This window comes from Oreochromis niloticus, unplaced genomic scaffold (genome assembly GCF_001858045.2).
Source record: "Oreochromis niloticus isolate F11D_XX unplaced genomic scaffold, O_niloticus_UMD_NMBU tig00006567_pilon, whole genome shotgun sequence".
Lineage (NCBI taxonomy): Eukaryota > Metazoa > Chordata > Actinopteri > Cichliformes > Cichlidae > Oreochromis > Oreochromis niloticus.
In genome coordinates, this window is record NW_020328069.1 from 1 (window position 1) to 13,527 (window position 13,527).

The 13,527-nt window shown below is 42.6% G+C and overlaps 1 long non-coding RNA gene across 1 annotated transcript; it reads right to left on the reverse strand.

The window, feature by feature from the left end:
* Window positions 1-4,433: 4,433 nt before the first annotated feature.
* Window positions 4,434-7,418, reverse strand: LOC112845286 (uncharacterized). The gene is made up of 4 exons (XR_003218089.1): window positions 7,357-7,418; window positions 7,043-7,191; window positions 6,594-6,734; window positions 4,434-4,453 (listed from the first exon to the last, which is right to left on the reverse strand). It is a non-coding gene; the product is annotated as an uncharacterized LOC112845286 (long non-coding RNA).
* Between the last annotated feature and the right edge of the window lie 6,109 nt (window positions 7,419-13,527).

Genomic DNA, 13,527 nt, shown 5'->3' on the forward strand with positions numbered 1-13,527 from the left:
CTGTTAGTACATGACTTAATAATTGATCAACAAATCGATTTACTCTGCCTTACAGAAACCTGGTTGCAGCAGGATGATTATGTTAGTTTAAATGAATCAACACCCCCGAGTCATTCTAACTACCAGAAACCTCGAAGCACAGGCCGAGGGGGCGGTGTGGCAGCAATTTTTCACACCAGCCTATTATCAACGAAAGACCAAGACAGACTTTTAATTCATTTGAAAGCCTGATGCTTAGCCTCGTCCACCCCAGCTGTAAAACTCAGAAACCAGTCTTACTTCTTATCATCTATCGTCCACCTGGGCCTTACACAGAGTTTCTGTCTGATTTCTCAGACTTTTTATCTGATTTAGTGCTCAGCTCAGATAAAATAATTATTGTGGGTGATTTTAACATCCATGTAGATGCTAAGAATGACAGCCTCAACATGGCATTTAATCTGTTATTAGACTCAATTGGCTCTCTCAAAATGTAAAAGAACCCACCCACCACTTTAATCACACCTAGATCTTGTTTTAACATATGGCATAGAAACTGAAGATTTAACAGTGTTTCCTGAAAACCCTCCTGTGTCTGATCATTTCCTGATAACATTTACATTTACAATAATTGATTACACAGCAGTGGAGAGTAGACTTTATCAAAGTAGATGTCTTTCTGAAAGTGCTGTAACTAAGTTTAAGAATATAATCCACCCACTGTTATCATCTTCAATGCCCTGTACCAACATAGAGCAGAGCAGCTATCTGAACGCTACTCCAACAGAGGTCGATCATCTTGTTAATAATTTTACCTCCTCACTACGTACGACTCTGGATACTGTAGCTCCGGTGAAAACTAAGGTCTCAAATCAGAAGTACCTGACTCCGTGGTATAATTCTCAAACACATAGCCTAAAGCAGATAACTCGTAAGCTGGAGAGGAAATGGCGTGTCACAAATTTCGAAGATGATCATTTAGCCTGGAGAAATAGTTTGTTGCTTTATAAGAAAGCCCTCCGCAAAGCCAGAACATCTTACTATTCATCACTGATTGAAGAAAATAAGAACAACCCAGGTTTCTCTTCAGCACTGTAGCCAGGCTGACAAAAGTCAGCTCTACTGAGCCAACATCCCTTTAACGTTAACTAGTAATGACTTCATGAACTTCTTCACAAATAAAATTGTAATCATTAGAGAAAAAATTACCAATAATCATCCCACAGATGTAATATTATCTACAGCTACTCTCAGTACCATTGATATTCATTTAGACTCTTTTTCTCCAATTGATCTTTCTGAGTTAACTTCAATAATTACTTCCTCCAAACCATCAACGTGTCTTTTAGACCCCATTCCTACAAAACTGCTCAAAGAAGTCCTGCCATTAATAATGCTTCAATCTTAAATATGATCAACCTATCTCTAATAATCGGCTATGTACCACAGGCCTTCAAGGTGGCTGTAGTTAAGCCTTTACTCAAAAGCCATCCCTAGACCCAGCAGTCTTAGCTAATTATAGGCCAGTCTCCAACCTTCCTTCATATCAAACATCCTTGAAAGAGTAGTTGTCAAACAGCTAACAGATCATCTGCAGAGGAATGGCTTATTTGAAGAGTTTCAGTCAGGTTCAGAGCTCATCACAGCACAGAAACAGCTTTAGTGAAGGTTACAAATGATCTTCTTATGGCCTCTGACAGTGGAGTCATCTCTGTGCTTGTCCTGCTAGACCTTAGTGCAGCATTCGATACTGTTGACCATAATATCCTATTAGAGCAATTAGAACATGCTGTAGGTATTACAGGTACTGCGCTGCAGTGGTTTGTATCATATCTATCTAATAGACTCCAATTTGTTCATGTAAATGGAGAGTCCTCTCCACACACTAAGGTCAATTATGGCGTTCCCAGGGTTCGGTGCTAGGACAATGCTGTTTACATTATACATGCTTCCTTAGCAGCATCATTAGAGACATAGCATACATTTTCACTGCTATGCAGATGACACCCAGCTCTATCTGTCCATGAAGCCAGGTAACACACCAATTAGTTAAACTGCAGGAATGTCTTAAAGACATAAAGACCTGGATGGCCGCTAACTTCTGCTTCTTAATTCAGATCAAACTGAGGTTATTGTACTCGGCCCTGAAAATCTTAGAAATATGGTATCTAAGCAGATTCTTACTCTGATGGCATTACCTTGGCCTCCAGTAACGCTGTGAGGAACCTTGGAGTCATTTTTGACCAGGACATGTCCTTCAACGCACATATAAACAAATATGTAAGACTGCTTCTTCGTTTGCGCAACATCTCTAAAATTAGAAATATCCTGTCTCGGAGTGATGCTAAAAAAGTAGTTCATGCATTTATTACTTCCAGGCTGGACTACTGTAATTCTTTATTATCAGGAAGTCCTAAAAACTCGCTGAAAAGCCTTCATTAATCCAAAATGCTGCAGCAAGAGTACTGACGGGGACTAGAAAGAGAGAGCAGATTTCTCCTGTTTTGGCTTCCCTTCATTGGCTTCCTGTTAAATCCAGAATTGAATTCAAAATCCTGCTCCTCACATACAAGGTCTTAAATAATCAGGCCCTGTTAAAAGGGAGTTTTTCCTTCCCACTGTCGCCAAAGTGCTTGCTCATAGGGGTCATATGATTGTTGGGTTTTTTCTCTGAATCTATTATTGTACGATCTACTGTACAATATAAAGCGCCTTGAGGCGACTGTTGTTGTGATTTGGCGCTATATAATAAAACTGAATTGAATTGAACTTCAGAAAAAACCCAGTCAACAGCTGTAACCATATTTATACAATTTTCATGTATTTTTTTAGCGGCTCCTTGGTGGAGGAGACAGCCACCCTCAGGGCTTCCAAGCTAGTATACTCTTACTGCTGGTCCCAAGCCTGGATAAATGAGAGATTACATCAAGAAGGTCATATGATGTAAAATGTGTTTGGATTCATCTGCTGTGATTCCCTCCTGGGGAAAATAAGGCAAGAGCCAAAAATATCAGATACGGTACTTTTTGTTTTTTCTTTTTAATCAAACATAACTCAGTAGCGCTCCATTTTCACCTAATCTTAATGTACAGTAAGTACTAATTGTGGGCTAGCAGAAGCTAGGAGGTTAGATAATCAAGGTGATGACTAAGTAATATTTGTAAATGACAGAGTAGCTCTTGATTTCACAGAGCTAGGTGATCAACTATTTGGCACAGCTGACAGACTTTCTTTCAGCTAATTGACCTGTTGGAGTCGTGGTTCAATAAGCCGTCCGTTTGTGAGGTGAGTCAATTTCATCAAGCAGCAGCTCATTAGCTGACTGGCTGGTTAACTGTCTCAGTAACGGAGCCAAACTCCTCCTTGAGCAGTTTGAACACGTTGTCCGAGAACTCGTCTCTCGGCCTGCCCGTGCCGTTCAGCTGGAGGTCGGGGTGGTGTGGGATGTAAGAGGACGGGCAGTGCAGCTCACTGAGAGTAAACCAGAAGGTGTCTGGACCCACCTGGATTAAGTGTCGGAACACACTGTGCAGGAAAGGGAAAGAAACACAGGAACAGGATTAGCTCTGAGCTGTGTTTTGCTTTGTATGTAATATCTATTGTATGGAAAACACCTTCCTATGATCCAAAGTGACAGACTGAACCAGTTTTGCTGGCTTTAACATGCGAACCAACAGTTTAACTATAAGCTCATTAACTCAACACTGCCTTTCTCTTCAGGTTTGTTTTTTAAATCACCTCCAAGCAGGAAAATACTTAAAGCATGTGTTTTTACTTGTGGCTGCTATGTTGCTACCCAAACACTTAGATCAATAATTCAGAATGATGTGAGTTATTAAAGGCTGCTTGCATACTGCATTCTGAGCTATTTTTTAGTCATTTACTTTGTTTATTCACAGCTTCCATCTGTCCTTTACATTACTGTAGGTCTCACAGTGCACACATTTTGCATCAGCTGCCAGTGTAAAGGTGAAATGAGTTCCCTTTCAGATTCGTACACACAGTATTGGGATATCACGGCCCTACGTGTCCTGAAGACACTTCTATTCACACCTGTAAGGCAACTGACCTGTGATGATATGCCACATATAAACTCATCATCACAGTCATTCCTCACTTTTTATGCTCTTTACCTGGCTAGGAACACTTTTGCCAAGTTGGGATTGCTAGCTATTGCTAGTTAGCTCTGTGGTGTGGCAACCTGAAGTTAACTGCTCCTCTTGGTTTTAGCCACCACCGCTGAACTACATCTGCGTATTTCTGGAAGTTCCTTTCTCAAGGGATAAAATGAGTGAGGGTGATACTTAAATCAGGCCCACAAACTGATTTACTAAAGTTTGGGCTAAAGGGCTAAAAGTCTTATATTACATTATTATAAAGACTTACCTTAAACAGGCTTCTTGCAGTCTGATGGGTTGTCTGGAGCTCAGGTAGGGTAGACAGGCTTCACAAACAGCATCTAGGTCTGCTTCAGCTGAGAAAACCAAACACAGGACATTTTTACTATATTTTATTCATATAAAAATTGTAATACTTTACCTTTTATCCAGAAATTACAACAGAAATCAACTTGTAAAGAAAATAAAAAGAATCAAATGCAACAAAGCCAAGTTAATTTCACGGATTAATCACAGCAGCAGAATACAGTTTGAGCTCGGTGCCTGGTCTTCGGGTGGATCACTCCCTGCAAATATGTTACTCATAAAACTCCAGGAGCATACAGGTGGATGCTGGGGTGGTGGATGGGCTGAAACAGCAGGCAGTGGTGCAGCAGGATGTGAGGAAAGTGGGGCACGTTACATGTCCAGCTCCAGGCTTGGCTCCAGACATGGTTACAGTTGTGAATGCTTCTTTTCTGATTATGTCCAGTGCGTGCACATAATGACACTTTTATATCCAAAAGAACAAATCCTTTAAAAATATGATCCTGGTTCCGAATAATATGGGGTAAAGATAAGAAGGGAGGAGGGAAAGAAGAGGAAGTAGGAAAAAGATGAAAGAGTATAAAAAGTAGACCAAGCCTGGACTTTACCTCTGCTAACTCCTAATGAGCTCAGTAAAAGTGCTGAGGTGGTTCAGGGAGGATTTCACAGCAGTTTTGAGAGGTTAGAACTCTCCTTTTTAAACCCATCCTTGTCCCACCCACTGTGAACTGAAGCCACAGACATACTGAAACCCACTTCACAGATTAATCACAAAGAGCATCTCAAACACACAACGTGTATCGTGCCTGTTTATCTGCACACTATACTGTATAAGAGAGTTTGCTGTACACAAAGTGCCGTAAGCTATGTTAAAGGAACAGTTTCACAAACAACCTGATTTCTTACAAAATGAAACAATTGTCTTTACACTGCAGTCCTTGTCACTGTTAGATGTAACGCTGGCTCTGGAAAGGCTGCAGACAGCTCTGTCACCTTTGTGACTCTTTTCCTCTGTCAGCGATGAACCTCAGTGGGAGGGTGTGACATTCGTGATGTTCACGCTGTCACTCAGTTCACCTCCACACTGCGCAGGTGACCAAAAATTACACAAGCAGCTCATAATTGCATAATTGGGAATGTAATGGCAGAAGCCTGCAGGCCTTGAATATTTTCAACATGCTAATGGAAGTATGTTGAACAAAAAGTCAACAAAAATAACAACAACAACTTCTCTGAGCTTATCAATTAAATGGCTTCGCATTCGCTGATTGAACAATCACGTTTTTCTCAGTTGGGTATAAGCAGAGCTGCTTGCAGTCGTAGCTGTGTGTGCAGTTTGGACCTGAGCAGCATCCTGCTGGCACAGCTGGCTGTGGTCCGTATCATCAAAGTCATGTTTAAAATATGTTGAATCACAGAGCTGCCACAGTGAAGAGGCGTTTTTAGTAACAACATCACCGTCACGTGTTTAGGATGTCGAACTGTTTCACAGTTTAAGGTTTTTATAATAAAACAGAGATGCCCTGATGATGATGCCGATGGCTGATTTTCATTGTTATACGAGACTGCCACCTGGTGGGGAAGGAGCTTCAATGAGTTCTTTGACAAAAGCAGCAAGCCGTCAAAATTCAATAAAACCTTCCCGTTGTGTACTCATGGATGAATTGTAGTATTTACAAAACTCCTATATATCCAAAAGCTGATGAAACAATTTCCCAGCAGCAGCTCTGAGTGAATAAATGAGTGTTTACAGACTTAACGTGTCTGTATTTGTCAGCTCATCAATGAAAATATGAATAACAAATTTAAAAATATTCCAGCTGATGACAGGAGCTGACGAGTAGCCTAATTTACACCCACAAGTTGAATCAGCTGACACTTGCACCAAAGATCACAAAACACTATCAGCTTCATTTATCCCAAAGTCCTACTTTGTGATTCTCTGAGACAGTTTGAAAAGCAGCCTCTAAGAAGGCATCCACAGTGATTTTTCTGTGCTGATAGAAGAAATGTTAGTTTCAAGAGTCTTCACATTACAACCCAAAGAAGAAAATAATAGAACTATTTCTGAATGAAATAAGCCTGTTGTTGGGCACCATCTTTCATTCTTTCACTACTAAGAGTTTAAAACTAAAGACGACTTGAATAATTTTGACTCACGTACTGAAAAGAGAGGTTTGTTTTACTTACCCTGAAGGCTCTGAGGACTGCTAATGGGTCATCGGCTGTGAGTCTCTGCAGGAGTGCTGGCCAGCAGCGATGAGCCATAGGCAGCAGTTCATTTTCCCTCTCACTCAGCACCTGAACGCACAACTCCAGCACGTCCAGCACCTAAAGACAAAGACACACAACACACCTAACAATTATCTCTGTTTTGATCCTGATTATATGTGAGCTGAAACTAATTATTGAGGTCTTCATTGAGAGCCCAAACTCCTGAGCAGGCACAACTTCAGCACAGACTTATTTCTGTTTCACTCCTGGACCAGACTGAATGTTTTTCCTTGATGAGCATTACACCAGTGAACAGTCATCCACACAGTTCTGACAGGATGAATTGTACCAACGCTGGCGGTCCTACCCTCACAAGAATGATTATTTTTGTTACTAGTCCAACAGTTGACTCTACATAAAACTACCTTGAGTCGGAGCCTGAGGCTGGGATCAGACAGCAGATGAATGCAGCGCTCCATAACATCCTTAGTGATGCTGAGGTGGGAGGGAAGCTCTGCTTTCACATCAGGACTACCAATATCTGCCACATCCTCACACCCAGTGGGAGGGACCTCTACAATGGCAGCACATGTACAGTTAGACCGCCAGTTTAGCAGCGAGGTTCAGATTTCTATGACTCTTAATTACAATGATCCATCTCCTCTACACTCTGAATCTAAAATAACCACCACTACAGTCTACAGCTGATATTCCACTGGCCCTTAGACAGACCTATTACCTCGGTCTTCAGTGTCATCGTCCTCTATTCCAGTGCCGTCTGCCAGTTCTTTCTGTTTGCGGTAATTCAGCAGGAATTGGCAAATGCTGAGGTCTTCCTGCTCCTCACCAGCTTTCTCCAGCACAGGATACAGCGAGGTCGTCAACAAGGGACGGAAATCGCGGCCCAGCGCCTGAGCACAGCAGGCGAAGGCCTCCAGTTGGATGCACAGCTGACAGATGTTGCTGTTGAGCTGGTGGATCGTGGATGCAGATGTTGATGATGAAGGAATCACTTGGAGAGAGCCGGCATCACTGTTGCATATGGAGAGGAGTCTGGATGGACTGAGCAGCTACGCAAAGAGACAAAACACATGTTAATGCACTGCTTTGTAGCCACTTTTACACATGCACTGCAGCTCTGAAGTTTTCAAGATATTATCCATGCACGTGAGAACGCAAATGTCTGACACAGTTACATCAGACATTAAACAGCCTTCAGCCTTCCTGCTCCTGAAAGCCTGTCATCTGAGCCCACAAACTCAACAGGACAGTGCTTACTCAAGTCATGGCTCAAGTGACTTAAAGGGCCGTTTTTAAAGAAAACTAAAAGTGTATAAGCAACCAAGGGAGTGAGTCCTACCTGGCCACTGGACAACATTCAGTGACAGTGCACTTGCTGGCATCTCGGGTGGGCAGAGCCCTGATTCAGTAGGGTGAATAAGGGATCTCTTCTCCTCCGTACTTAATGAGTGTGGTGTACCTGTCAGTCATGTCTGGCACATAAGACACCAGGTAGGTCCCATCATGGTTGTCACAGATATTTGCTTCTTGGGCTTCCCGTCTGGGTCCTTCAGGAGAAAACAAAAACTGTTACCTAAATATCAACACTTTGGTTACATTATTGTGTGGTCCACGTTCATGCGCTCACAGTGATCTGCACTGCCAGCAGTCCCTCACCTGCATCTTTGGCATCAATGTTGAACTTCACTGGCAGAGAGGTGGGCACTCCAGTGGTTTTAAGGCCGGATCCACTTGCACGCACCTTGCTGGCATCATGGGTGGGCAGCACCTTCACCTTGTAAGGGTGGACAAAAGGAAAGAGAAGAACAACAGTCTCACAAATGAAAGGAGCCTCATTTACAGAACCCAGTAAACCACACAAAGACTTTTCCACTTTTAAAGCTGGCCAGAGTGCAACACTGTAACATGTAACACCTAGAAGGTTCAGATGGTTGCAGTACTTTGCTCATTTGGATCAAAAGTTTGGGGGAAAATCTTTAATTAAATCAAGTGATTGTAATGCTGTTGCTTCCGTTGTGTAGTTAACCATCTATCATTTTAGATGTTTCATTAGCAGCCTGATGAAATTAGCTGTGTCGTTAACCCACTTCAGCCATCCAAACAGATGACCATCTAAGGTGAATTATGCAGATCACTAGCACAGTACACAGATTACCACTTCTTATTCCAGCCAGACTTGTTGTTACTTCATTCTAATCATGCAGTAACAACAAAGATTTATTCCTACTGGCTTTTTAAAATATGCTTCTTCTATTCTAGAAAAACAAAAACATGTTATCACAGGGTTTGGTTTTTTTCAATGACATTTGTGTTGGCTGTGTCAGTTGCAGGCAAACATTTATCATAATGGTTAGATATTAGGAAATAGCTTCAAATTAGTGCATATTTAACTTGTTACACTGCCTTAATGTTGCCTGCATGGGATCTCCTCATCAGCATATGACTGTACCCTGGATGATGATATGTGAGGAGCTTGAACTTGATTCGCTAACAGAAACTAATTTAGCTAGCTTAGCACACATGTCTTGTGGCAAGATATATGCACCTAAATGCTTTAAGTCATTGGCTCTTCTGCCAAATTGCCACCAACCTGCAACTTTGTGAGCTGACTGTTTCGGGATTTTTGTGTTTTAGACAACAAAAATAAAAGAAAAAGATCTACAGATTCAGGCTTTTCCTTACCTGTGGTAGTGGCATAGAATGACGTCACTGACATTGGTTTAATATGAAAACAAACTTTCTCAAACAAAAAAAAAACAAAAAAAGAAGAAGTGAGTCGGCGTGTCATCTTTACCGAGCACCATACATGTTTTGCCTCCCATTAAAATTATTATTTTTCCTTTTCAAAAATAATTCGTCTTCAGAGAAGTCAAATATATCAAATTTGCACTAATTCCACGGCCCGGCAGGTGGCGCAGAGCACTTGTCGCCGGCCCCTGGCAGGTTGAAGCACAGACAGTCGATGGTTCGAGTCTCACTCGGTCAAAATCATCTCTGTCGCTTCGGCCTGCTAGGGGGATTCCTGGTCTGCGCAGGGAATCCCGTTTTTTTTTCTTTCTTTTTTTTCCTTTTTGGGGTGTTGGGGCCTTTACTTTTAAAGCTGGGACTATCTCCGTTGTCATGGCTACCAAGAACAACGCCAGCTTGGGGGAGAGCGGAGAGCCGATAAGCACAGACTCATTGATCCTTTGTCCACTTTGTTTTCACAGCTGCTGCTGCTGCTGTGGGAGACGCTGGCACTTGTGTGGCTTTGCAGTTTTTGTGTGGAACAATATTGCACAAGAAACTTAATAGCTATTTTACAGAACCCCCCCCCCCAAAAAAAAAACAAGTATTGCCGAACAAAAGATAAATGTCCTTTTTTGTCCTAGTTTTTGCGGCTGGTCGTTGGCGTAAGACGTATGAAGTGGCGCTCTGCATCTGAGCACCCGAGTTCGAACCCCTCACGGACTCGCTGCCACGACCCTTGCTTGGGGGCGGGGAGAAGCCAAGTCGCTTCTCCTTTTTCCTTTTTCCTGCTCGCCAACCCCTCCGCCTGCTCTACAGCTCTCTTATTACCTTTTATTACCGGAAAATACCCATGCTTGTCAGCTCTTCATTTCTCAACTATTTGCTCCCTTATTACTCCACCTTCCACAACTTGCACTTTCTCTCTTCAGGCTACCAACTCTGCCTTCATTTTTTCACACTGTCTCCCACACTTTTACATCAAATTATTAGCACCTAATAACCACAGTGACAGAGGGACCCCAGGCTTTTTTTCGGTAAGTTACATGTGTTTGTGTCCGTAACTACCGTCCTTAGCTAGGTCCTCAAATCTAGGCAGCTGAGGCTACGTCCACACGTACACGGGTATTTTTGGAAACGGAGATTTTCCGTTTTCGTTTTAAAAAATAATCCCGTCCACACGTAAACGCAGAAATGAAGGAAAACGCTGCTAGGAACATGCCAAAGCAACAGGTGGCGATATATTCCTAACCGTGTAGAAATGTTGGCCAATCAGAAGTCTAGAAGCCTCGGTGGGAAATAGTAAACAAAGATGGGGCATAGAAGCAGAACCGAGTTGTATGTGTGGAGAGACAGTAACTGTGTGTGTATATGTAGGCATTTAAACACTGCAGAGAGTACAATTAACAGTAACAGTATTATAGAAATTCATTTCACCGAAGCAATAACGTGGCGCACAGTGTGACGTCAAAAAAGGCGCACACCTTTGACGCTGCGTTTTCTCCGTTTTCCTCGTCCACACGTAAATGCAAAAACGGAGTTTTCGAAAATATCCACCCTGGCAGGCGTTTTTAAAAATCTCCGTTTTCAGTGACCGAAAACGCCGTTTACGTGTGGACGAAAGGTGCAAACGCATAGAAAAATCTGCGTTTTCCAAAGTACCCGGGTACGTGTGGACGTAGCCTGAGATGACAACTGGGCTCTTCGGGGAAACTTGTTTTGTAAAGTTGCTTTAGCTAATCCGTAGAGGCCAATGAATTGACCGTGACTAAAGAAATGATGAGAAAAGCACTGGGTTGCTGTTGTTGCTCTCCGGTCACTGATGCTAGCTAAGAGGATGTAATAAAGGCAAGGTAGCAGAGATGAAAAAGGAGTGGTTGTTGATAAATAAGTGGAGAAAGAGGTGGGCAGGGAAAAAAAGCAGGTGTGAGTGTGTGAAATGTGGTGAGTATTTGAGTGTAAAAATGTGTGGTCTCCTGTGAAAGGCTGGGTGCCCGATGTGCACCTTGCGCTCTTTAAATAGAAGGATATTCCACGTTCTGCTCGCCCATCATGTGGCGACATGTGGTGGGCTAGCAGGTTTGTAACATAGAGGCCCGGGTTCGAGCCCTCGGCTCATCTGCCTCTCTATGTTCATCTGCTAGGGGGAGGTCCAGGCAGGGGATCTTGGAGTGAAAATTCCAAGGGATGAACCTTGTTCAGCCTAGGCTTCCCCTGATTTTTATTTTTCTCTGTTTTTTTCTTTTTCCTGCCAGCAACAAACAGCCCAGCCCGATTTATGGGACCTCCTTGTTGTCATGGCTACTAACAAGTCATTGCCTGACAAATAATTATTTCCTATGTTTCCCTGTGTTTTGGTTGTTTTTTTTTTTATCTCAAATATCTTTACATATCTTGCTAGATAGAATTCCTTGAACAGGGTTTACAAACGCCTTATCCTCTTTGTCCACTTAAAATATCTTTACACAACTATTCTTAGATTTCTTGCAACAGCACATACACCTGCACCTACACCCCACGTAAGCCTGTGAAGCACACTGTGATGGTCTCCTGGGGAGACTGAGAGTCCATTCAGGGTGAGTATGCACTCACTTTCACTCTTGCATGCAGGGTTTGCCTTTCTTCTCACTGAAAAGTCTCTAGAGTTTTGGTGTTTGTGCCCACAGATGAATATCGGAGCAGGCTGTCATCCAAACAAGGTGAAGGTCTCTGACCCTGGAGTGGCAAATACGGGCCTCCAAGCCTTCCAGCCAACATACTTCACTGTTGACTGCTCAGAGTCTGGTCAAGGTAAAGCTCCATAAAACTGTGTGTGTGAGAGTAAAGAGCGCAAACATATGCTCATGTCAAAGAAATATTCCAAACAACAGATATTACAGGGAAACTTATTTAACCCACCTGCTGTTTGAGGCTAAAAATGACTGTAGAGCATTACCTGCAAAGGTAACATGCTAACACAGCCTTTGTCCTCTGCCATCAGGACAAAGGCTGTTTGCGTTTAGGCTATTCCAATGACATCCTTCAGGGTCAAAGTGGATCCTTCTCAAGGCAGAGGGACCAGGACTCAGCCGCAGTGGTAAGAATACCTGTACTGCCTCACAAAGTCAGAGAGTGCTAACAAAAAACAGTCCGTTTATTTAGTTTATTGGTCTATAATACGGTCTGAATGTTTTCCGTCATACTACATGGAACAACTCTTCATAACACTTTTATGAAAATGTTTGACGAAATTGACAAGATCAAAATTCAAATCACAATGGCAAGGATTTAAAAACAAGAATAAACATGAATAAACAGGGTTATAGTTGGTACGCGAATGTAAACAGGTCCTTTTGAGCTGTCATTTGAACTGTGTACCAGTCAAAGCAGTAGTAGCAGCAGGCTGTGAATGACTTTGAAATCATCAGCAACCACACCAACACACACTGTTAAATATACACCTGTGCAAAGGCGAGAGAAGAAATGCTCACACATGCGGGCGTGGATTGTAGTTACTTTGTAGTTACTTTGTATTATGTGGGTTCTTATAAGACAAGGAAGCGTTCTTCTGGCTGTTATGCATCATATTAAATGGGAGAATGTGGATCGCTTCCCTTTCCCGTAACAGGTCCCCTGGGAGTTGCGTGACCTACGGTGGAGATCACATCCCAAGAGCCCTTTCAGTGGCAGCGTGGCAGCCATGCTGGACCTTAGCAAGGTCAAGGTGACAGGCCTGGGAGACAGTATGTACCTCTGTCATTGTTCTTCTTGTACATCCACACCTTCTGACACCAAGCCTCAGGCTACATAAAGCCTAGTGATAACCTATGAAACCATCATTTGCTTTTAAATGTTTGTCTAAGCATGAATGTTTTTACGATGGCTTTCCCCCCCACCTTGTACGGTTGCCAGTATATTGATGTTTTCATTTAATTTTTTAAAATGAATCTAAGCTTTTCGAGCAGATCAGAGGTGTCAGTGTATTTTCTTTGGTCTCTGTTCTGGCAGAGATAGCTGTTGGCAAAGACCAGCTCGTGCTGGTGTTTGTTTCTTCCTCCCCATTATCACCACAGCTTTATTCAAAGAAGGTGATCTGATCTTTTGGCTCGTCTGTCCAATAGTGTAGATTTCTGGTGAGTATCAGCTGCGCTGGGTATGTAAATCGGGCCATCCAGCTGCGGTA